Source organism: Dermacentor andersoni, chromosome 2, assembly GCF_023375885.2.
Source record: "Dermacentor andersoni chromosome 2, qqDerAnde1_hic_scaffold, whole genome shotgun sequence".
Lineage (NCBI taxonomy): Eukaryota > Metazoa > Arthropoda > Arachnida > Ixodida > Ixodidae > Dermacentor > Dermacentor andersoni.
This window is the reverse complement of record NC_092815.1, coordinates 20,743,103-20,766,482: the sequence shown is the minus strand read 5'-3', so window position 1 is coordinate 20,766,482 and position 23,380 is coordinate 20,743,103.

The window sequence follows — 23,380 nt, the reverse complement described above, 5'->3', positions numbered from 1 at the left end:
ATGCGCCGTGAGCTTAGCCTAAGTGTTTACAAGATGACCGCTCTGTGGCCTATGGTCAGCAGTCATCGAAGTGCGTACTTAACGAACCCTATATAGTGCGGAGAAAGACGCTAGAGAATATCGTCACAGGACGGAAATGCAGTCATTGGAAGGAAAAAAATTATCATCCATCAGACTGTATGGACTCTGCTCTGTGCTATACAGCAGGGTGGATGACAATTTTCTTTCTTTCATGAACTTGCATACTTCCTCAATACTGATCTGTCATATTCAGTGTCGCTGAGTTGTCAATCAATTCGGCCTCGCTCTGCGATCTGTTAGCCTATAGGTAGCTCAGATCGACCGCCTTGTAAAGGTGTTAGTTCCGGATTCGATCCTCAGACCAGGACAATTTTTTCTTCAACTGCCAAGTGTTCCCTTTCATAAACCTCTCTTCACCTTGTGGGATTTCGCACAACTGATTTGTCAGCGAATAGTTCTAGTTAGAAGATTCTCCTATGTGCAGGTAAGGAAGGTGTCAGTAAAACAATAAGGATTAAAATGCAAGTAGCTTCGTAAATATGGTGAGCACATTGGCGAATGTGGATGTACAAGAGAGAGAGAGTAAACTTTTATTTTCACATCAACAAGATTCGAGTCCAGCGTCTTTTTAGTGGGTCTGGGCACCCGCCGCGGACGCGGTTCCGAGACCTTGTCTCGAAGCGGCTTCTTCAGCTCGCTGGACGGCGCAGAGTTGTGCTGTCAAGTTCGAGCTGAGCAGTGCGGTCTTCCAGCGCGAGCGGAGGCTGGCAGTGGAAGAGACGGAGGGGTCGGCGCTACCCGACTTGTTTGTTAAGTCCCGACACTCCCATAGCATGTGATTAAGTGTGGCAACCTCACCACATCATGTACAAACTTCTTTTTTTTTTCTGTGGTCGCATTTTGGTTTGCGCATACTTGCTCTTAGCGCAGTCAGCCGCTCTCACATCCAGTTCGCTCCGGCATCTCTATAGGGCCGTGTGCTTTTCGTCTTGTGTTGTGCGGCGTCGATTTCTTGTCCGTATTTCTGGCTTTTGGCGTTTTTTCTTATTATTTCTCCTGTATGGTGCCTGCGTCGGTGATCGACGCCGAAAATAAGCAAATTTTTAAATATTTTTGTGAAGTGTCTATATTGTCAGTCGATTTGTACAAAGGACTGCTATTTCTTCTTTTTTTTCAGATGTTCTACCGCTGAATTCTGAGCATATGTACTAATTAAAGGAGCTTGGCAAGGATAAAGAAAAAGGCTTCGTTTACTTGAAGTTTCCTCCCAATGTTTGCTCCTTACCGGCTTAGCAACTGTTTCTTCCCAGTCGGTAAGAATAAGGCGTCAGCATCCTAAAATTCTATTGAAAATCAGTTCTGCGGGATAGCACAAGGTGGAAAAAGCGCTCATGCCATCCGAATGTAGCACGAAGCTACAAAGAAAACCGATGCCGGTTTATAAGAACGAAAGCTGCGCAGTTGACAGAAAGCCCGCCCTAGTCCGGTACTCGAACCATAGACTAACGCCTTTCCGTGGCGGTGGCTGCACCATCCGAGCTAACCACGATGAGATAGCAGCGCGAGTGCGAGTTAATCGACAACTCGCACAGGGACACTGAATATGGCAATCAGTTCTGCAGAATTCCGCAAGGTGGAGGAAGTGCTCATGAAAGGGAAAATTGTCATCCACTCGAAAGTGCTGCAAATGTGCACCGAACGTGCATGTAGCTACAAAGGAAATCCATACAAATATCTCAGAAAACCCGAAACTTCTATTGTAAGTCTTTTCAGTCAGTTTTATGCGAAGAAACATTTTGTTATTTGGCTAGGTAGGTTTGCATGGCGAGTTCGCCAGGCATGCTACTCAGGATGGAAGCGATGTCGTATGGAATGACGCATACACACAAAACACACCGCACCCGCAGGACGGAGTCAATGTTTGGCTCGGATCCTGTGCTCTTCCGCGCTAAAATTCTAGAGCGTCATGACAGCTACAGATAAGTGAACAATTGCGTGTACACATCGATTCTTCAGGACCTCCATCATTGACTCGTGGGCGGTGCCTACGTCATGAGCGATATCAGCCAGTCTGTGCAGCGGATAACAGCAAGCTGGAACAACGACCCCTAGATAACACAAGGTCTATACGCTTGCAGCCGCGCGACCCCACAAGTAGAGCGACGCTTTGGCGGCCAACCAGGGTGACTCGGTTAGTATTAACGCGATAAGCGCTTTGTCGGGCTTTCTATATGACTCTATTGGCCGTTGATCCTCTGTCCTGCCATCACTAAACACAACAACCTGGTTTTGTCTAAGTGACGATGAATTACACCCGGACTCAGAACGCTCAGCTCGCGTAATAACGTTGCATGGTTGCTTTGGCAGCCGTGCAGTGGCCACCCGCAATAGAAGTCAGCCATATTGTAAACGATAATTGTTCATTAAAGATACGTGCTCTGCCCGGGCATGTCCATAAACCGTAGAAAAAGGCGATGCCGTAATCGAGGCGTCGGAGGATCGCCAATGGTTTGGTAATGCAAAGCCAGATTAACGGATAGCTTCGTTATTCCAGCCTCTATAGTCAGCCGAAGCTGTAGTCTGCTTCTAAAAGAATGCACAGTTAGTGCGACAATGTGTTGATGACGAACAAAATTAGCGAAAGCAAAAAGACAACTCATGCGCGAAGAAAAGGCACAGACAAGCGTTACTATGTTTATTTTTATCCGTGTGAGCTGTCTTTTTGTTGGAGCTAATTTTCTTCCAATGCAAGACTAATTAGCCCAAAATTGATTCTTCTGGAATGTGCTGGCTCCCCATTGATCCGTACTTCCCTAAATATAGCAGGTGCACGCAATAGTGAATCCGATGAGTCTACTCTGGATTGCACAAAACAGAAAGAGAGAGAAAGAGAGAGAGAGAACAGGAACGGCCCGCATTAGGCAGCATGAGGGTCACGCCATTGACCCCCTTAAGCGCATTGCATGGTACGTGTGCAGTTCGAGACACTAGATATTGTATGCTTTGGCGCACGTGTGTGTCTGTCTCCCTTCGAAGATCGCTTTGCCTTTACTTTCAGCACGACGCACTTGGACATTGCTGCTTCGAGCTACTCTCACCCGCCCGCTTCCCTCTCCTTCTGTCCCTGAACCAAGAGCAGGCAATGAATCTCGCAGCACGTCTGTCGCCCTAATGTGAGAGCCCACCGATGGGAGTTTGTGTTTCGCTAAGATTCACTGTTGACAATCGCGGAGGAGCGCTGTCGTCGGCTCGTCAGCTACCCTAGCAAGGCCGAGCATTGTTGACAGCGCCCGCATTTCACGGCCCAATCTCGGGAGCATTCAACCACTGAGGCCTCATGCGTCAACCAGTGCGTCGGTGGGTGGCGTGTCGGTGGTAACGCGCGATGTTGCGAAAAGAGCGCACAAATATGGTCGACGGCTTTGTACAGAGCCAGTTTTGGCCAGAAGCACAAATGGCACGGCGATCTTATCGCGTGCTTCCTCCTGCGTCGGCCCTGTCCGTTCCGCCCTGTCTCATCCGTAAAGCTTAATAACGCAGTATTGCTGGAAGAACGTCTTTACCGAGGTGCGTGCGTCGAGCCAGTTTTGTTGTCGTTGTCGATGTCGTTCTTGTTGCGCTGTCGTCGTCGTCGTCGTAATTGTTGATGATGGTGACGATTACGATGATTATGATGATGATGATGATGATTGTGATGATGATGATGACGACGACGATGACGACGATGCATGCGTTGAAGGTAAATGTCATTTTTACTACCTGAAATCTTTGTGCCCTAACAAGAGAGAATATTTTGCTATGACAGGTTGGAGAACCCTGTCTGGAAGCGTGGTAACACAATCAGTCTTCAATGACACTAGCAAAGCACTGCACTCTTGCGCGGAAACCTATGAACTCAACCACACAGAATCACTTCGGTTCGCTCAGCGCGCTGTCATTGGACATCGGCCTTGTGTTACGTACCAGAACAAGAAATCAGGGAGAAGTTGTTTTCAACACGTATTTTTCGCCATCAAATCCACAAGAAGAACCCGCCGTGGTTGCTCAGTGGCTATAGTGTTGGGCTGCCGAGGTCGCGGGATCGAATCCTGGCCACGGCGCCGCATTTCGATGGGGGCGAAAACGCCCGTGTACTTAGATTTGGGTGCACGTTAAAGAACCCCAGGTGGTCGAAAATCCCGGAGTCTTCCACTACGGCGTGCCTCGTAATCCGATCGTGGTTTTGACAAGTAAAACCCCGTAATTTTTTTTTTTAAGCCACTGCGGCGGAAACCCGCGTTCGCCTTGCTTGCGCATGCACGCAATGCTATGAGTTCTTCAACGTGTTTCGCTCTATGAACTCCGGCGGTTTGAAGATTAATAGGGGAAACTAAAGCGGTGTCATTTATGGCCGTAAACGAAGAAAGAAATGTACGCCAACTTTGCTTAATGCCAATTGACATAGCTGACACATAACCTACACGCACTTCTTTTTTAATCGTGTGACATGGACGTGTTACAATATTTCAACGGCGAAATCACTTTAAAGTGCTAGCAGGCATACTTCTGAGTTGTTGACAGTTTCTTCTAGAAAAAAAACGAAATAGCCTTGTTTACTACACTGTACACTAATATTTAGGGCTCGAGCCCTTACGAAACACACGTGTTTTTTTTTCTTGTGTACAAGAAAGCGATTCGGTGTATATCGACAATCAGAATCAGAATCAGAATTTATTATTAGAAGTTGGGTCACATTACAAGTATTTAGTATGCTGAAGGAGGTCCCATAGTCAAAGACTGTATCGGGACCTCCTGTACAAGAAAAGTTATTATAGTTAACATCTCAAAGCAACACTAGCGTATAATAAGGCAGCACACAAGCAACAAGAAAATAACAGTTACAGAACAAAATACAGAATTGATTATAAATAATAACAAGGTTTAGAATATCTCAAGGTAGCAGGAAAAAATAGTGCGGTAACAAAATACCAAAAGTTTATTTACAACAAAAGAAAGAAAAGATAAAAAGAGAAAAAAAGGGAACAATGACCGAGTACATTAATCCTTGTCGTTAATATGTCAATAATAAATGTATTTTTAGTTCTCTTTTAAATTATGATAAAGATCTTGCGTTTTTCATTATGAAAGGAAGAGTGTTCCATATTGATATGGAAGTGAATTCTACCATCTGTTTACCATAGTGCGGATTCTTGGTAAAAAAAAAAAAATTTTATTCAACGCAAATCTGGGGGTACTATGAATCATCAGGTTAGGTGGTGAAAATGGGATCGATGTGCCAAAGTCTACGAATGCTTTGTTATATTTGCAAAAGGCCAACTTCATGTGTTTCATAACCCTCGTATGCCCACACAAATTTCCACATCACGAGAAATTTCAACAAATTGTTGACATTTGTTTTTGGCCATGGATAATGCACATGAATAAAAAAAACTAAGGAATGTTTTTCTGTTGTAACATAATTACTGTACTTACCACTTCATTAGTAATTGATTTGATCAACCATTCGCAGCTGAAGCTGCACTCCAGCAGGTAAAAAACGCAACTATGGGAGTTGGATTACGTTTCCCGAGTTTGAATCGGCATTTTGGGAAATCAAACTCGGCGTAGAATATACGATAAATGGCATTAAACGGTTAAGAAAATCTGCAATTGACGTGTTCAACGTAGCGATGTACGCACTTGTAGCGCCGACATGTGGTATAGTTTCCCTGTCGATGCACGAATTATGCTACCCAATCACTTTCTCTTACGTTATTCTATTAGTGGACAACTATCAAAGCAAAAGCAAGCACAGCGCGAGAGTTGAAGACACTGAAAGAAAGATAAGCACACTGCTGCGTTATTTCTGTGTCCTCTTCTTCAGCGCTGATCGTAGTTTTGCCGTGAATTACCGACCCGCCAAAGCTTCCGAACCTGTAGTTATCATAGACATGATAATTTTACCGCTTACATAATATGGCAAATACGGGATTTTTGTGTGTGTGTGTGTTTCCTCGTTCATGTTTCTCTTTTTCAATTCGTTTCACTTGTTCCCCTTCTTGTCTATCAGCTGTTCAGGTATCGTTTTCAGTAACGATTATTACAGCTTCTTTTTTTTTACTGTACGCGGTTGTGTATACAGAGTGCACACGTCTACATTTAGACCAAACGTACTTCTATCACAAAAGCATAGTTATAGAGTACTTTTTATACTGCTACTAGCGAGAGAAAGAAGAACGAGGGAAATCTGGGGGCTCGATTTCTCGTTAGTTACATCCCCATGAAGCCGACAGAAAGCATAGAGAAAATTAACTGTTCTTTTTTTTTTTTGAAATGTAGAAATAATAGGAAAAAGGGAAACAAAAATAGATGAAAAGACAAGCGGTGGCAAGTTGCCTTTTCGCAGGCTTTCATTTCCCTTTTCCTTATCATATCTACTTTTAAATGAAAAGAACAGTTAATTTTCGCCGTGATTACTGTCCGCTTCGCTGTCTGATGGCTTCGTCTGGTTATTGGTGTGCTGCTCCATTGCCCTTTAGATATTATGATGTATAGTTCATAACGTTTTCGTGGTCAATTCCCGTTTAACCTCTGTGTAACGGCGTTTCACTGCGTGAGTGAGTTGTGATAATGCGAGTGATGTGGCCTTTGCAGTGTCCATGCGTGCCCTATGACTGTCATAGAACACTATGACAAGTGTTCTATGACTGTTTTTCGCCGAGCGAACAAAAAAACGCCCGTGTTTTCTGCAGCCGTTCTCTACACCCATAGTATAGCGCTTTTTCATATTTGACAAGAAGGAGCTTGCCAAACGCTGCGTGGCTTTTTTTTTGTTCATTCTTCGTTTCCTTATCCGTGCCTGGTACCGAACGCCAACTAGCATAATTTGTCTTACCATAGAAGTGCCATCACGCCCGTGTTGACTTGCGAGACACTTCAACCGCAGATGAGGGAAGGGGTGAGAGGTTGCTGGGTTATATGCGTGCACATTAATACCACCAAACCCCCCTTTTTATTCCTATTTCTTATTTTGTTGTTTGCCTGGTAGCACCGAGGGGGTTCATAAAGAGGGCAGCAAAGAGGCGGGAAACAATAATCAATGTGCATACTGCGAATACGACGGCCGCCACTTCCCATCGCAGGTTGCTTCAGTCTTGCGCACCTCGTGCCGAGGGGACCGTGACGGTGGTTCGCATGTCCTCGCGGGACTCCTTCTTTACTGCAGTGTTCCTCGGGCTGAAAGGCGTAGCGAGGTGCCAGAGCGATTGCGCGAGAAATAAAAACGTGGGCCGTATTCTGGGGCGTTCACTTTCGGGGACATTTCCCCTTTTGCGAGTCTTGGCGTGCTAGCGCCGGTCGCTTAAGAGCACCGGCATTCTCGGCACAGTACTAGGCACGCTGTCATAGCGCAGTGCCAGCAACGCTGTCGCTCGCAGACGCCGACGGGTTGGGTGACAGTCTGGCCATGGGAACTTCCACTGAATCCGTGACTACAAGAAAGAGACAAGCGCTGACGCATTAGCGATTTTTCGTGTTGCCACAAAGAGCGGAATCTTAACAAACACAATTTTTTCCCGCACTATGTATTGATAACTGCGTGTATTTAGCGAGGTTAATTTTTTTCCGCTTACGCGTTCCGGCTTTATTCCTAGACCTAACGACTGCGAGTGCACGTTATTGTGACACCTTTGAGCTGCGATCGACAATTGGAAACAGTCTTAATAGGGGTATACAAACGCGGGAAATCAATAGGCCATATGTGGCTTTCAGCAGCTGAACGATCGAGTGTAATTAAGAAATTACTTTCCTTGGCAACGATTTATTTTCAATCACGGGAAGGAAAGGTGTATGTTTGTATATAGGAAAACGTATAGTGAGGTAGCAAATAAAGCGAGTCTGTATGGGAAATCATTCTTTGCATCAGAACAGACAAAGAGAGAGAAATAAAAGCTTGTTTCTGAACTAGCGAGACAGACAGAGAGAGAGAGAGAGATGTTTGCCCTCAGGTGGGCGGCTTCCTCACTCCAGGAATCCGTAGGCTCTCACTGCCACCCTGGCCCGGTACACAAGCTTTCACTAATGATTATGATGAAGACGCTTCTCTTTTATGCTCGTACCCACTAAGGGGTATAGGCCAAGAATTGGGTGACAGGAGGTAGCTTAAGAGAATACTTTTTTGAAGAGAAGAAACGCAAATGAAAAGGAATAACGGAAGGAGATACTGAAATAATGTTGGACTTATGCAAGTGAGCAGTCAGATTAACTAAAGGGAAATTTTTAAAAGAGGATATAATCAAGAAGAGAATAAAAACAATGTTAATACATAATTTGGAGAAACCAATTTCAGTTATATGAATGGTGGTCAGATGGGTAGAATGAAGCTACAATAATGAGCAGGGGAATCGTTTTGTTTCAGTTAAATAATCAAACACTGCGCAACAAACGCCTCTGTCCCTATATCCTAGTGTCGAGGACCCAGAAGACAATATTACCGGTATATTTAATACTAGTCCAATTTTTCAGAGTGGAGCAATATCTTTCGTTGGTTTGAATAGCGTCGACATGATGATTCAGTCTGGGCACGAAAGCATGGCCTTCCGCAGTTCTTCCTTGTCCTCATACGTCTTCTCTTCTTCAGCTGTTTTTTCGTCGTCCGTCTTAGATTGTTTCCAGGGTCCCGAAACAATCACACAATCAATCAATCACGCAACACTAAGAAAAGCGCGTTATCGAAAGTGGCAAGTACAAAACTTTGAGATGCCTAACTATAGATAATACTGCCTCGAATGCTTCTTTATTCAAGGCTTCACATGAACAGCGTACTGAGAACAATGCATTCGATGATAGCGCACGTCATGCTCGACTTGGCACGATTACCGAGCGCAGTCCTTTTTCAATTCATTCGTGGTCATCTGGCTGTGTTTACCGATATTACATGTCTAAATAAACATTTGGTTAAATTTTATTACAGTATTCATTCACTAAATCATTTCTTCGTTCACTTGCTTATTCGTTCCCAATCTAAATTACTCATACTTATATAGTTTCGAAGTCGCCTGTGGATTTTGAAAGGCTTGAATATTATTGTCTGTTTGTGCCACCACGATGCTTGTTGCACAAGAAACCAGCCAAGGTTCAGGTGCCCTTTTAGAGAAGTCAATGAATTGCGGAAGGCATTCATGCGGAATCAGTTTCCAGTCAATAGCCAGCTGCCGAAATATGTCGCAAGCAGCCAACGCTCGCCATTGGCCCATGTTCTGCACAAGGTTGCTGACAAGGTTAGTCGGTGACCTTCGGCAATCTTGGCAATCGTCGGCCATCTTGGACTGCTTTTCGTTTTTTTTATTGGTGAGTCATCATTTCTGTCTCCTTACGTATGCTCACACTGTCTCTTACGGAGTGTTGCAATCCGATCATTCTATATCTCGCACACGGAAAACCGAATGTACGTTGCTACTACAATATTAAGCCTCAATGTTCCAGCATTGCATCTAAGATAACTCAGACATCGTCCCGTGTGCCGTGTTACACACCACATTATCATTTTAGCATATTGGCTATAAATCAGAAGAAATAATGACTACGAATCAGAAGTAATAGAATATCGCGGAGGGGAGGACGAGACAGAGTATAACATCGTGAATAGTTGTGCGTTTTGCGCAACAGTTATTGGCTTGCATTTCGTCAACAAGAATCCCATAGGAGTAGCTAGATTTTTCCATTGATTATTGCAATTATTCAGAATGTCTTCCTTTCTGTTTGCTCTGGGAGAAAAGGCGCAGTTGATCGATAATTTCGCAAATGTGTGTGCGTTTGCTGCTACTGGGCTATATTGGGCACGTTTAAGAGCGCATGCTTTTGGGGCCACTTCTAGCTGCAATTTGGAAATCAGCTTTTCGTCTCGGGCTGCTCTTACGCGGCATGACGCAGCCTACCAACTACCGTGCTTTTTTGAGAACACCTTGCTAGTATTCAAGTCACTATATTTGACACTTCGGCTCTATTTTTTCTGAGAGAATTCTTCGGCGGCAAGACATGTTAGACAGACGTCTGTTGGAATAAACGCTGATTCGCAAGTCCTGGTTCCTCAAAATAATAATGAGGTGTTGGCAGTAGCATGATCAGTGGTGAATCTAAGTTCAGCGGGCAGGCCTACTAGTATGTTTGTCAACCCGTCATGCGAGAATCTATAAGGTGCAGATATGTTCACAAAAAAGAAGGTGTCCTCAGCCCGAAAGTAGCGCCAATATTTCAGTGTCAAGCTAACGTTAAACTAGGTGCGGCGTTCTGAGTCATTCTCACTGCATGCGTCTTCTACGCACTCTTTGAAACTCCTTCATTTTCACACTTCTCTTCGAGTCAATAAATGCACGTTAATATGAATAGCGTGGTAGTGGGTATCGATTCGCTAATGTTAATTTCTAAGTTATACTCGAAACAAGTATAGTAATGAGTATTGCTATAAAAAGGAAAGATAATAATATGAAATTGTCATGCCCCATGGGACCTGAATACTGCTGCAAGCTTGCGGCCCCCAACCGCCTAGCGAAACAGTTTAATATGCATTGCATGCATTGCAGATGATGTGCAGAATGGCTTTCCCGTTTTTCCTCTCCGGTCAATTCTGATTTCCGCATTTCACTTCACATGCTCGCCCGCCTGCAGCAGCGTCCACCTGTTTTTGGCTAATATATTCGCAACGATTGTAAGTGCGCGTAATCGCGATGACTTCGAATCGCGATATTGAAATCGGCGTATCCCTTGGAACAGGGCAACCGGCAAACTGCCGCACAGAGGGGAGTCTGATGACGCATTTCAACGATTGATTGCGCAGCCTTCGATCCCGCGGTCGAACGTGTGTGCACAGACGGGCCCGGCACGCGCAGAGAGCTTGTCCGTGCCAGACGATCAAGGCGGTCATAGAGGAGGAGGCCTCCACACTATTCATAGCCAAGCCGGACTGGGGCCCGCGTCATTAATCTCGGCCAGCCTGCTTTCACCAAAGGTTAACTGCTACCGACCCGCATCGGCGCACTGTTTTAGCTCGCTTTTCTATTGAGCCGGCGTCGTGGGCGTCCTGCTCGTGGCACAAAGCAACGTGGGTGCCGCATACGCAAAACTGCACGTATTCAGTTACACTTTCCACCCACTCTGACCGAAAGCAAACGGGCAACTCTCAAGAAGCACTTTTTCTACGTGAAGCGGCACAGCGTTACGGAAGCTAAAGTTGTTATCGGCTAAGTAAGGACGGTGTGATATGGCGGTGCCTCTTCAATCGATTCTGTTCCTTATTCTTATAATTTGCTGCGCGGGGGGGGGGGGGGGGGGAGGGGAGTGCCACTTGGCTGACTACGTACGCAACATGAGGCCCAGTTAATTCCAAACTCTGTTACACTGCGTCGCGGCTCCCTACCATACCTCCTGCATTTCCCAGCCTCCTCCGGCAGTGATACGGGCTTTTCAGTTTAAGTGCATAAACATAATCCTGAATAAGTAATGCTATTGTTTTGCGGACTGGCTCACGGTCAACGTGAAGTGTGTAGGCTAATGCCATCCAGAAAAGAAAGGAAGATAAAGAAATTCGCAGAAACGACACTGCCTGATAATGTAGATCTTGTTTCGCGTATCACGATGTTTGGACACTGTAGCACGTGCAACAAAGATTCAAAATGTTCCAAACATTGAAGAGAACGTCACAAGGGGAATCAGTGTGCATGATCTTTACCTTTGGCTAGCCGGCTAGCATAACCAGCCGACATTGTCACAAAAGACAGAGCCTGTACAAAGTCCTAGAGTAGCTTATTCACCTTTGCCAATGGGCCATGGAGAGTACATTCGTGAAAAAAAATCTAATATTATATAAGTTCGCTATACCATAATTAGTAAATCATAGGTTAGTGAGGTCTAGGATTCATGTTAATTTGAAGAGAGAAAGAGTAAAATTGGTCAAGAAGAAACAGGCCAATCTAGACGCAGTAAGGAAAAAAGCGAACCAATTCAGGCTGGTGCTTGCAAACAAATATGCAGCCTTAGAACGGCGAGATGTAGGTGAGATATAGGTAATGAATTAAACCGTAACCAGGGCTGGCTTCAGAAGCAGCACTTGAAATGGGAGGCAACGCACCAAGGCAACCAGCAGGTAAGCTGTCCCAAGCAATGAACGACCTAATAAAGAAACGATAAAGAATGAAACAGCCCAGCTCAAGAGATCAGATAGAATTTGCGGAACTGTCAAAACTGATCAGCAAGCAGAAAATAAAGGATATTCGAAATTATAACGCAATAAAGACTGAGGAAGCAGCAATAAATGCACGCAGCATGCAATCAGTCAGAAGAAAGCTTGGCATAGGACAAACCAAGATATATACACTGAAAGATAAGCAGGGTAATATCATAAGCAATTTCAAAATCATAGTGAAAGCAGCGGAAACATTCTATACTTACCTGCACAATACTCGAACATTATTCTAATACATAAGAAGAGAGACGTTAAAGAATTGAAAAATGATAGACCCATTACCTTACTTTCAGTATTGTCTAAAATATCCCCCAAGATAATTTCCGATAGAATAAGGACGACACATGACTTCAGTAAACCAAGGGAACAGGCTGGCTTCAGGGAGGGATACTGTGCAATGAATTACATCCATGTGATCAATCAGGTAATCGAGAAATATGCCGGGTACAATCCGCCTCGCTATATATGTGGCTTTCATAGATTACGAAAAGGCATTTGATTCAATAGAGATACCAGCAGTCATAGAGGCATTACGTAATCAAGGAGTACAGGAGACTTGCGTAAATATACTGGAAAATATCTACAAAGATTCCACAGCTGACCTAATTCTCCACAAGAAAAGCGGGAAGATGCCCATGAAGAAAGGGGTCAAACAAGAAGACACTATCTCTCCAATGCTAGTCACTGAGTGCTTGGAAGAAGTATTCAAGTTATTAAATTGGGACGGCTTAGGAGTAAGGATCGACGGCGAACATCTCAGCAACCTTCGGTTTGCGGATGACATTGTCTTGTCCAGCGACGCTGGGGACGAGTTACAGCAAATGATTGAGGACCTTAACAGAGAGAGTGTAAGAGTGGGGTTGAAGATTAATATGCAGAAGACAAAGATAATGATAGATAGCATGGCAAGGGAACAAGAGTTCAGGATCGCCCGTCAGCCTCTAGAGTCTGAGAAGAAATACGTTTACCTAGGTCTATTACTCAAAGGGGACCCTGATCATGAGGAGGAAATTTACAGAAGAGTAAAATTGGGCTGGAGCGCATACGGCAGACATACTCAGATCCCTACTGGAAGCTTACCACTATCACTAAAAAGAAAGGCATTGTACAGGAACTAACATATGGGGCAGAAACTTGGAGACTGACAAATAAGCTCGAAATTAAGTTAAGGACCGCACAAAAAAGGATGTAACGAAGAATGATAGGCGTAACGTTAAGAGACAGAAAGAGAACGGCGTGGATCAGAGAGCAAATGGCCATAGACGATATTCTACATAATTGGCATTAAGAAAAAGAAACGGAGCTGGGCAGGTCATGTAATGCGTAGGTTAGGTAACCGGTGGACTATTAGGGTTAAAGAATGAGTGACAAGAGAAAGGAAACGCAGTAGAGGACGGCAAAAGATAAGGTGTAATGATTAAATTAAGAAATTGGCAGGCGCAAGTTAGAATCGGTTGGCGCAGCACAGGGGTAATTGGAGATCGGAGGGAGATGCCTTCGTTCTGCAGTGGACTTAAGATAGGTTGATGACGATTATGATGAATTAGTAACTTAATTAATTATTTAGTGATTGCAGGTGTTGAACTATCCACTAGTGAAAACTCGCTCCAGCGTATAAAAAATAGAAAAGAAAGAAAAGAAAAGAAGAAGCGAGTCAACAGCGTGGTTAACATTAAAGAAAGACAAGGTCTTCTTGGGCGCATTAGTGTACCATGTCCTGTTCGTTCAGAGTGCACTATCTCCGGGATGGGCCCATATTTTTCTTTGAGTAAAGCTGCACTTGCGATTCCGGTTTTCGGCGCGCGCAGTTTGAACTACGCCTCTGGGTTTCACCTCGGCCTTTTTGCGTTAATTGCGCAAGATAATACTCCGTACATAGCTCTATGCTAATTTTGTGGATCTTTTTCGTTCCGATCTTCATTTTGGTGCTCTTCTCGTTATCCTTCTTGCGCTAGAAGGCCTCAAGTTATCTAATATGATGAGACGAAAGTGGCCAGATACCCAGATCCCATGAATCCAAAATCGATCGGAAGTCTCTAAATGAAACCTTGTCTTCAGAACGCTACGACGGACTAGGCAATAAGTTTCCCGCGTCTAAATCAGACTTTTTATATATCAAATTCAGCGTATCAAGAATTATATGTTGGCCACTACAGGGTTAAGGGAGAGGCAAGGAAATTTCTCGTGGCAATGACGTGTTTGCGTCGTTTAATGGTGCTTTTGCGCCCTCGGTGAAAGTTTAATAGCGGATAATCTCAAGGGAATAAGAAATTCAACACGACCATTACCTAAATTCGGTGGAGAATACATGCGTTGGGAAGGGGGTCAGCTGTCGTTGGCTGAATTCATGCATTGTGTACGTAACCGCATGCTGGTGCTCGCCTGCGCCCGGAAGGGCCCGGTGTTCCATTTACACTTGACGACGGGCGTTTCGCCTACGCCGGCGACAGCTGCCACAGCGCAGAATGTCAACGTTAGTCTCTGTACGAGTAAAATGCGATGTAAACGAACAAGTCACTTAGTGCCACAAAAGAGCATCAGTAATGTACTATACTTATCAGTCAATAAACTAAATACCTTCCTCGGAAAGTAAAAGCGCGCGAAACTCTCATTTGGCTAAGATGGATTATTCGGAACAACGAGGCAGTACACAGGCCTTCGTAATGTATAACTGGCTAGTGAAGTTGACTCCGCGCGAAAAAACAAAACACTCGGACAAACGAAAGCGAAAATATGTCCGCGCGCGGATAAAAATAGCACGGGCCTAGCAAAATATTCGTGCCTTTGAAAGAGCACGCAACCTGCGTGTTATCAGGCTCTTCATATAGCTTACATTCATTTTCGGCTCTATCGTAGCATTGCAGTCGCGTAAAATGAACCGTTCTGATCTGTCACTTTGGTCCACGGTACGTGGGCAGATCGGCGACCGGCTCGCATTCCTCCCTCGCAGCCCCCGAACGGAGGCTCACTAGCTGTTTTCAATAACCTACAGGCCCACGCAGCGCCAGATGGCGCTGTGTCTCCCACGTCGCAAAATGTCGTTATGTGGAGGAGGGCCGCACTGAACCGAGCGCGCGGCAGGTTTCAACGCGCAGCAAAGAGGCAAAGGCTTTGTTAACGCTTCCAGGAACAAAACTGCCATTCCTCGCCTGTCCGCAACCGAAAGACACACACATGCAGACGGACGAGGGTTCGCCTTTCCTCGTGCCATTACGGGCAAAGCGCCGCGGCATTCGAGACTGGAGCACACGGGTGACGACAGCCTGAGATAGGTGTTGCTGCTGCTGTCGTATCCTAAGGAGCACGGCTCGTGCCCGGGATGGAGCGTTGGTCGAGATTCGCCGAGGAAAGAGCACGAAGTGGTTTCATCTTCCTTCGATATGCAGATGTGTATCGCTGTATAGATGTGTCTATAAGAAGAAGGAGAAAACGAACATGCCCTGTTGTGACGCTATTTGGTATATTGTTTCTATCCCCTGCTGTTATCCTGTTCTTGGTGGTTCCTCTGTATGCAGAAAATGCGCCATTTCTGAATGAAAATCAAGTCCAATTAAATCGCCTTTCGACGGAGAGGGAAGTAGCTCATGTAAAGGTACAGATTCGATTGCACGCAGTAAAGGCAGAAGGGTAAGTTCCAGCTGGTGCGTCCTGAGTCTAATTTCTGACCTACTGCTCAGCATTGGGATGGAAAGTGGGAGTATAGAGAGAAACGGAGAAAAGTGTTGATGGCGAGTACTAAAACGGTAGTAGGAATGAAAAAACGAAGCGAAAGGAATAGATGTGAACAGCGAAGACTTCGAAGCCTCATCTTCAGAGCACCTTCCTGCAAGAATTGAACGATAGCCTTTGAAATATCACGTCGACGGCGAGGTTTGGCCAATGTCCGAAGAGAACCTTGTCGAACAAGGGTTGATTGATGAACTTCGAAAAAAAAAAGTCCCTGTCATTCAATTTCGGCATAGGCAAAGCAGACGACTCTCCCAAGTGAGAGGTGACTTGCGCGCGTGAGCATTGAGAGTAACTTAACTTAATCGCAACTGACTGTACTGGGGCACGAGGTTTATCGAAAGTAAATATAATTACCTTATGGCGAATAGAAATTCGCTGCCGGAGATCATCGGTCAAAGCGTCCGACAGCGGAAATTAAGCATAGAGTCTGCGTACTTGTCTGCCCTTTTCACCGACCCAGCTGCACTCTGTACCCTACGATACTGCCGTCGCAGACTCTTGAAGTTCCACTCACTCTTGCGAGCTTGCCACATTTGATAACCATGAAAGGGGCAAAATTCTAATCCAACCTAAGTAACAAGAAGCTAACGTCCATGGCTAAATGCCGGCATATAATATAAGGTAGTACAGTGGCGCAGAGATGAGTCGAAAACCTCAATGAGCTAGAGATCTTAAGGCAGGGATATTAGCAATATCTACACTACCGATCGCATCGGGCAAAGTAACTGAGAAATACTAGCCAGTCTTCGGTGAGCATGCGCGGTGAGGACAATGAGAGATCTTCCACACAATATATCCGCGTAGCGAAAAGAATGTTTACAGCTACCATTTCCGACATCTTCTAAGGAGTTCAAACTAACTTGACGAGCGGTATTCTCATATGCACATTCGACAACTAGAAATATGGCCGCCATAAGCCTTGATAGACACCGAAAGCTTGGATGCCCTGGGCATCCGAGCCATCTGGTCATGGGAAAAAATTGGAAGGAGCACCTGAAAGCACACTTTCTTTCCTTCTTTCTTTCTTTCCTTCTTTCTGTCTTTCGTTATTTGTTTGTTTCCGTTGCTCAAAATACAATGGTGGGGGCTAACTTATTAACTCATCATCATCATCATCGTCATCATCATCATCGTCATCATCATCAGCAGCAGCAGCAGCCTATTTTATGTCCACTGCAGGACGAAGGCCTCTCCCCGCAATCTCCAATTACCCCTGTCCATGCGCCAGCCGATTAAAACTAGCACCCGCAAATTTCCTCATTTCGTCGCACCACTTAGTCTTCTGTCGTCCTCTACTGCGCTTCCCTTCTATTAGTACCCATTCTGTCACCCTAATGGTCCAACGGTTATCTACTCTATGCATTACATGACCTGCCCAGCGTCATTTTTTTCTCTTCATGTCAATTAGAATGTCGTCTATACCCGTTTGCTCTCTGATCCAAACCACTCTCTTTCTGTCTCTTAAAGCTATGCCTAGCATTCTTCGTTCCATCGCTCTTTGCGCAGTCCTTAACTTGTTCTCAAGCTTCTTTGTCAGTCTCCAAGTCTCTGCCCCATATGTCACCACCGGATCACCGGTAAAATGCACTGATTGTATACCTTCCTTTTCAACTTATTAACTAACTAACTTATTACTAATTAGACTGCGAGCCGACGTCTAATTCGTACCGACTTCTTTAGCGTTGTTCTTTAAAGCGAAACAAGAGTCTGCACTAATTTCTATCCTGGAATCGCTAGTAGTTCACCTGAGCCTAAAAGATAGATGGAATGTTAACGTTCATCTAGTGCCACGCGATAAATCCTGCCACGTAAAACATTATTTGGGTTGCTTGCATTGAGCAACCATTTGTTTGAATTTATGTATTGGTATAAATTAAGTGAGCACTGTCATTCGTTCTAGAACGCTTCGCCGTAGTTAAACTCTTGCGCCTCGTGAAGTTCAACCTGTCTGTAATTCAATTAAGTAAGAAGTTGTTCTTCCTTTAGATGTAGCCAAAGCATTCTTTTTGTCTAGTTCTAGCGCGGCTGCCCACATCATTATCGTGCATGCGAAACAGCGAACACTTTATACGTTCTGTAATAGGGGCCGCTAGCAGTGCGAGTGCAATACAGCGTATCAACAGGTCACAAGACAGCAATCTTATAGACCAAACTGCTTGGCAAGAGCGTTATTCGCCATGCTCAGGAAAGATCAGCACAGCGAAACATTTCCTCTTCATCGTTTCCATTAGTGTTCCTAACCGGGTCCATAATCACTGAACGTTGGAACAGAATTACTGCCGTAAAAAAAGAAAAAGAAAAGGGGGGGGGGGGGGGGGGGCGGAGGTGCAGGGAACAGTGCCAAGAAATATTCTGTTACGTGCTTGTCACCATTTGTTACAGTGCCCAACTGGTTAAGCTCATTCAAAAGCCCTCAGCGCGTAATCACATCTTCGTCCTTAATATCATTTTCTCATCACTCTCTGCTTGCCTTGTCCATTTTCACTCGCGGAGGCAGTCTAGAACATAGCAAGCAATCTGTTGTCTTAATCGCTTGCGCAAGAGCTTCTTTCAACCTCTGCTTTTTCGTTTCTTTTCTTCTTTTTTTTTTCTTTCACCGTCGCGTCGTGTGAGTTCTACCAGCGAATGACATGAAAGGCGAACAATAAGCGGCACAGCAAGCGCGCGAAGATTGCGGAGCGCGCATAATTGGTTTCCCAAGGGCGCTCTGAAAGGCGCACCGAGGAACGGTCGGGTCCTCGGGCTATTCGCAAGGGCCACGAACGGACGCACGCTGGGCCGTCGTGCCGCGTTAGCTTGGAGAAGGCGCGGCGTCTACACGTGGGCTCGGTGGCTGCTCGCGGCTCGGGTTTCGCGAGTCTCGGTTCGTGTACGAGAAAGTGAGGCCTTGAAATTGATGGATGGTTACGCTATACCGAACGGGGCGCGTACACAAGGTCTCTTCTTCAGCACTGTAGAGGTTTTTTTATAGCGATTAGCCTTATTCTTTGGGAGGAAACTTCACCCAGTTTGCGGTGGGTCTGTCCGTGCTTGTATAACCTCTTTCACGCTAACTTGTGTCACTGGGTAGTCCATGGTCTAATGGGTAGAGTATCGGGCTGCTGTGCTGATGGAAACCGGCTCGAAACCATCCGTTGGACCAACTGGGCTCACTGGTTATTGGAAACTGAGTATACGCGATTCTTAGCACCCTCTGCAGCGTCGCAGGTCTGACCGCCGCCGTGGTCAGTAGCTTCGCAGCTGCTGGGGACTGAGGGCCAGGGTTTGATTGTTGTGTTCATATAGGAGGTTGTGGCCAAGTACTGCACCAGGGTGGCCAATCCTGCTCTGGTGAGGGAGTGCGTTACCGGTTCTGGTCACCGGGATCAGGCCACACTCCAGGCCTGTTTGTGCAATTTTATCAACACGCGGATTTTTTTTTTTTTTTTTTTTTTTAATCCGGTGGAAAATTGCCGGCACCGGGATTCGAACCACGGACCTCATGCACGCGAGGCGGGTGTTCTACCTCTACGCCACCGCTGCAAGAACAAACGCGAGTTAATGACATCTTAGTTGAAATCAAGAAAAAGAAATGGGCATGGGCAGGACATGTAATGAGGAGGGAAGATAACCGATGGTCATTAAGGGTTACGGACTGGATCCCAAGGGAAGGGAAGCGTAGCAGGGGGCGGCAGAAAGTTAGGTGGGCGGATGAGATTAAGAAGTTTGCAGGGACGGCATGGCCGCAATTAGTACATGACCGGGGTTGTTGGAGAAGTATGGGAGAGGCCTTTGCCCTGCAGTGGGCGTAACCAGGCTGATGATGATGATGATGATGAGTATACGCGGCTCTTCAATTAACCCATTTTACGCCGACTTGTTTCACTTGATATGTGCCGCGGGATATGCGCCGCTCTTCAATGACAAAAAAAAATCAATTTTTCAACGTCTATCTGATCGTGAGTGGAATCGAACCTGCGTCATATCATTCCGACAATATTGCCTGAATATATATTTAGGCACGCGCGGCCACGCCGCGGTTCGATATTGCTTGGACTGAGCATGGAAATTTGATGATGGATTTTTCAAATTAGACGCGACAATCAAGATCTTTTCTTTTAACGGGGGTGCATTAAAACGTGACTGCATCCAAATATGCCATATAAACAACGGCTCTGAAACTGCCAATAGAAAAAGTTAATTAACAAATTTTGGTAAGTTAGTCTTCTGAAACTCACCTATTAGCGGCAAACTATGTCCGCCTCGCCTAGGAACTCCTCTGCAAGAACACCACGTTTGTCACGCTCACAGCCATTTTACATTTTTAAAAAACGTTTAATCTACCCAAAAGTAACACCCTGTATAGAGAGGTCAACGAAAGCACCAGCGTGTACTACCATTAGGTATGTGCCACTGGGGGTGTGCCCGTTCCTCGCCAATCCTCCAGAATGGGTATGTCCCAACGTGGCCCGAGAGGTGCAGGATCCCTAAATGTTGCGCGCTACGTTTCGTACTTATCTGGGCATACACCTGCCATCAGCATTGCTCCCTAGACAAGCATCATACATCGCCTTGGTCATTGGGACATCGCTGGGTACACATATATCACTGTACATTCGCCTGACTTGGAGTTTGAATTTCGGCCTATCTTGTGAACGATGCAGTTAATAAACATAAAAATTTACACGACAATAAAGTTGTGACATTTTCAGTGGATAAACAAAACCATTCCATGAGATTACGCGTTGCATGGGATAAACGTAAACGAAATTGTATGCATGGCCGTCACATGTGAAGCAGTTAATCAACCACTCGACATAGATTCCAAAATTTGCGTTGAATCTGCATATTTGTTCTTCTTCGTTTTGTATAACAAGCCTGCCGAAGCTGCGATGTGCCTTCATGTAGTGGTGCGCAACACAACAATGAGCAACGAGCGGCACTACACCTGCCCTTACTGCGAGGAGCCCGTGTACCTTGAAGCATCTTGTTCAGGACTGCGAAGACCACGATATGGTTCGCAAATGACAGCTTCGACAGGAACAGATCTACGAAGAGCCGATTCGGCCGGGGAGAGATCCAGAGGACCGTCGCAGGGTCTATGATTCTCTCTTGGCTTTCGCCAGGAAGCCCGAGCTATGCACAGGGTGTAGATATCGCTCCACCGTAGCAAATTCACGGTTTAATGAAATAAAATCGCCCCCCAACCCTTATGCCGTCCAAGCAATAGGCCATGCAAGGTGCCTATCTATCTCATTAGGCGCTGCGTAGTTATCATACAGTTCTTGTTTTCGACAAACTTGTATTTCGACAGTGGCCGACATATTCAACTGGCGCACTGAGAGATTGGTAGAAAGGGAGACACCCCTTAAGGCTGGCTAATTTGTCCAAGTCGCATGAAAGCTAATCTTTACTCGTGGTCCGTGGACGCCCAAACGAACCGGCTGACAACCGTGGTAGATGGCAACCTCCACATTGTCTTGACTTCATGGCACGTTTTTTGTCGGCCTCCAGTTGGCGTTCACCTACCTACAGCAACTTGTCTTAAAGATTTCTGCCGGTTTTCTATACTGTGTGTGACCAACAGTGCACAACGGGAGACTGCTTGGTACATGATGGTAAAACTGTCCTTGCATTTTGCATTCTGAGAGCGCCAGAGAAACTGCGATTGTATAACATTAATTTTTCCCCCTAACTGATGCATACGCCCACACATGAGCAACAGTATAGGAACGAATGTCTCGCAGAAAAAAACTGAATTATTAGTAGCTCAAATGCCAAAACTAAAATTGACGAATGCACTGGAAAGTCCGCAATGCCAAGTTCGGGCTGCAGTTCACAATATCAACTTGAATATAATCATAGGCGGAGAAGAGAGTCAGCTTTATCATGAAATCCCTGGTTCGCATACTTTTGCTCAGCCACAAGCATATTTGTAAACATCTGTAGGCTAGCACAATGCAAGCACACCGCCGTACATAGAACACTCTGCAGACTACGACAGAACAGCGATGATAAAAAGCATTGTAGACTGTTGTTCTATAGCCTGCAGACTTGTAACTTCTACTTCATAGCATGTGCTTCACCCACATTAATTTTTGTCTCTCTTTTTCTCTTCGTCCGCTCCGCTTGTTATTTTAGACCGACGCTTGAATTTATTCTATTACGCAGCTCAATGGGCGTCAATGGCATCTCTAATGCTCTTCGTGGAAGTGCGTGTGTTAGTCTGGAACTCAGCCTGCGCGGTTGAGTACAGAGCCCGGAAGCGCGCCGCCACAGCGGCCTGTGCGCATATCTTCCACACGAACTCGCTCAACATAATGAGTTCGCCGTCGAGAAATGGATTCGCTGCCGCAGTGCTTCCCCGCGAACATTGGCTGTTGTTCTTATGCGAACTTGGCGGGTATTAGCTGCCGGATCTATGTTTAGCGCTATGTTGTGGCTGCCTATCCAAGCGCGGTAGAGGAGCTGCGGAAAATGGTGCGGCGGAGTAGAGGAAAAGGTGGGGGCGAGGCAGAGAGAGTATGACGAGAAGACCTTCGTGAAAGCAAATTCTCGGGAAGACGAAGCTGGAGCCCACACAGCTGCGCGCGTCGGGATAACGCGTGCTTTCTGCGATCTCCGCCGACTGAAGGCACGGCCAGCCCGGGAATGGGGAAGAAAAAAAATAGATGAAACGACGGGTCAATGTTAAGAAAAGAATGAAGTTCCGGAAATAGACAACTGGGGAAATAGGGGCAACCACTCGGACCGGCGGCAAGAGGAAGCGCGGAAAACAGGGAGGAGAAAAATAAAAGAGGAAAGAAACGAAGACCCCTGATTCGTGAGCCTGCGGCCGGGAATGCCCGGGATATGCCCGGGCAAGCAGCGCGTCACCGTCGTCCTGCCTTGCAGCTCTCTCTCTGCCTTCCCTCGCTGCATCCCCCTCTCCCCCAGGTCTCCGCGCGCTTCCCTTCCTTCCCTGGGACGGGTTATTGACCCCTTACGCCGGTGTGGCCTGCCTGCCTGCCGGTAACGCCTGTACCGCGCTCCTTTAAATGCACACCCGAGGACGACGACGCGCGATGCGCCGAGCTATACCGCAAAGCCCTTCCCGGTTTCCTGCCCTTCGCTTCGCAGAATGGTTTTCCTTCCCGTTAATCAAAGCACCCCGCGACCGACCGAGCAAGCAGGAAAAAAAAAAGAATAATAAACCGGTAATGCGAAGGAAAAAGTGCGAGAAAGAAGATGACATCAGACAACTCCTGTGCAAGCACGTTTATTTTTTTTTTTCTCCGTTGCGTGCGTGCGCTTGTCGTTCTATATTAGTTCTCAGGTCCCGTAGCGTGTGTGTGGCGGTCATGTGACGCAGCGACAGTGCAACGCACCTGACCGATAGGCGCCGGCGGCGCCGCACCTGTCGTTTTCAGCCGCCGGGTTCACGGCAGCGGCGGC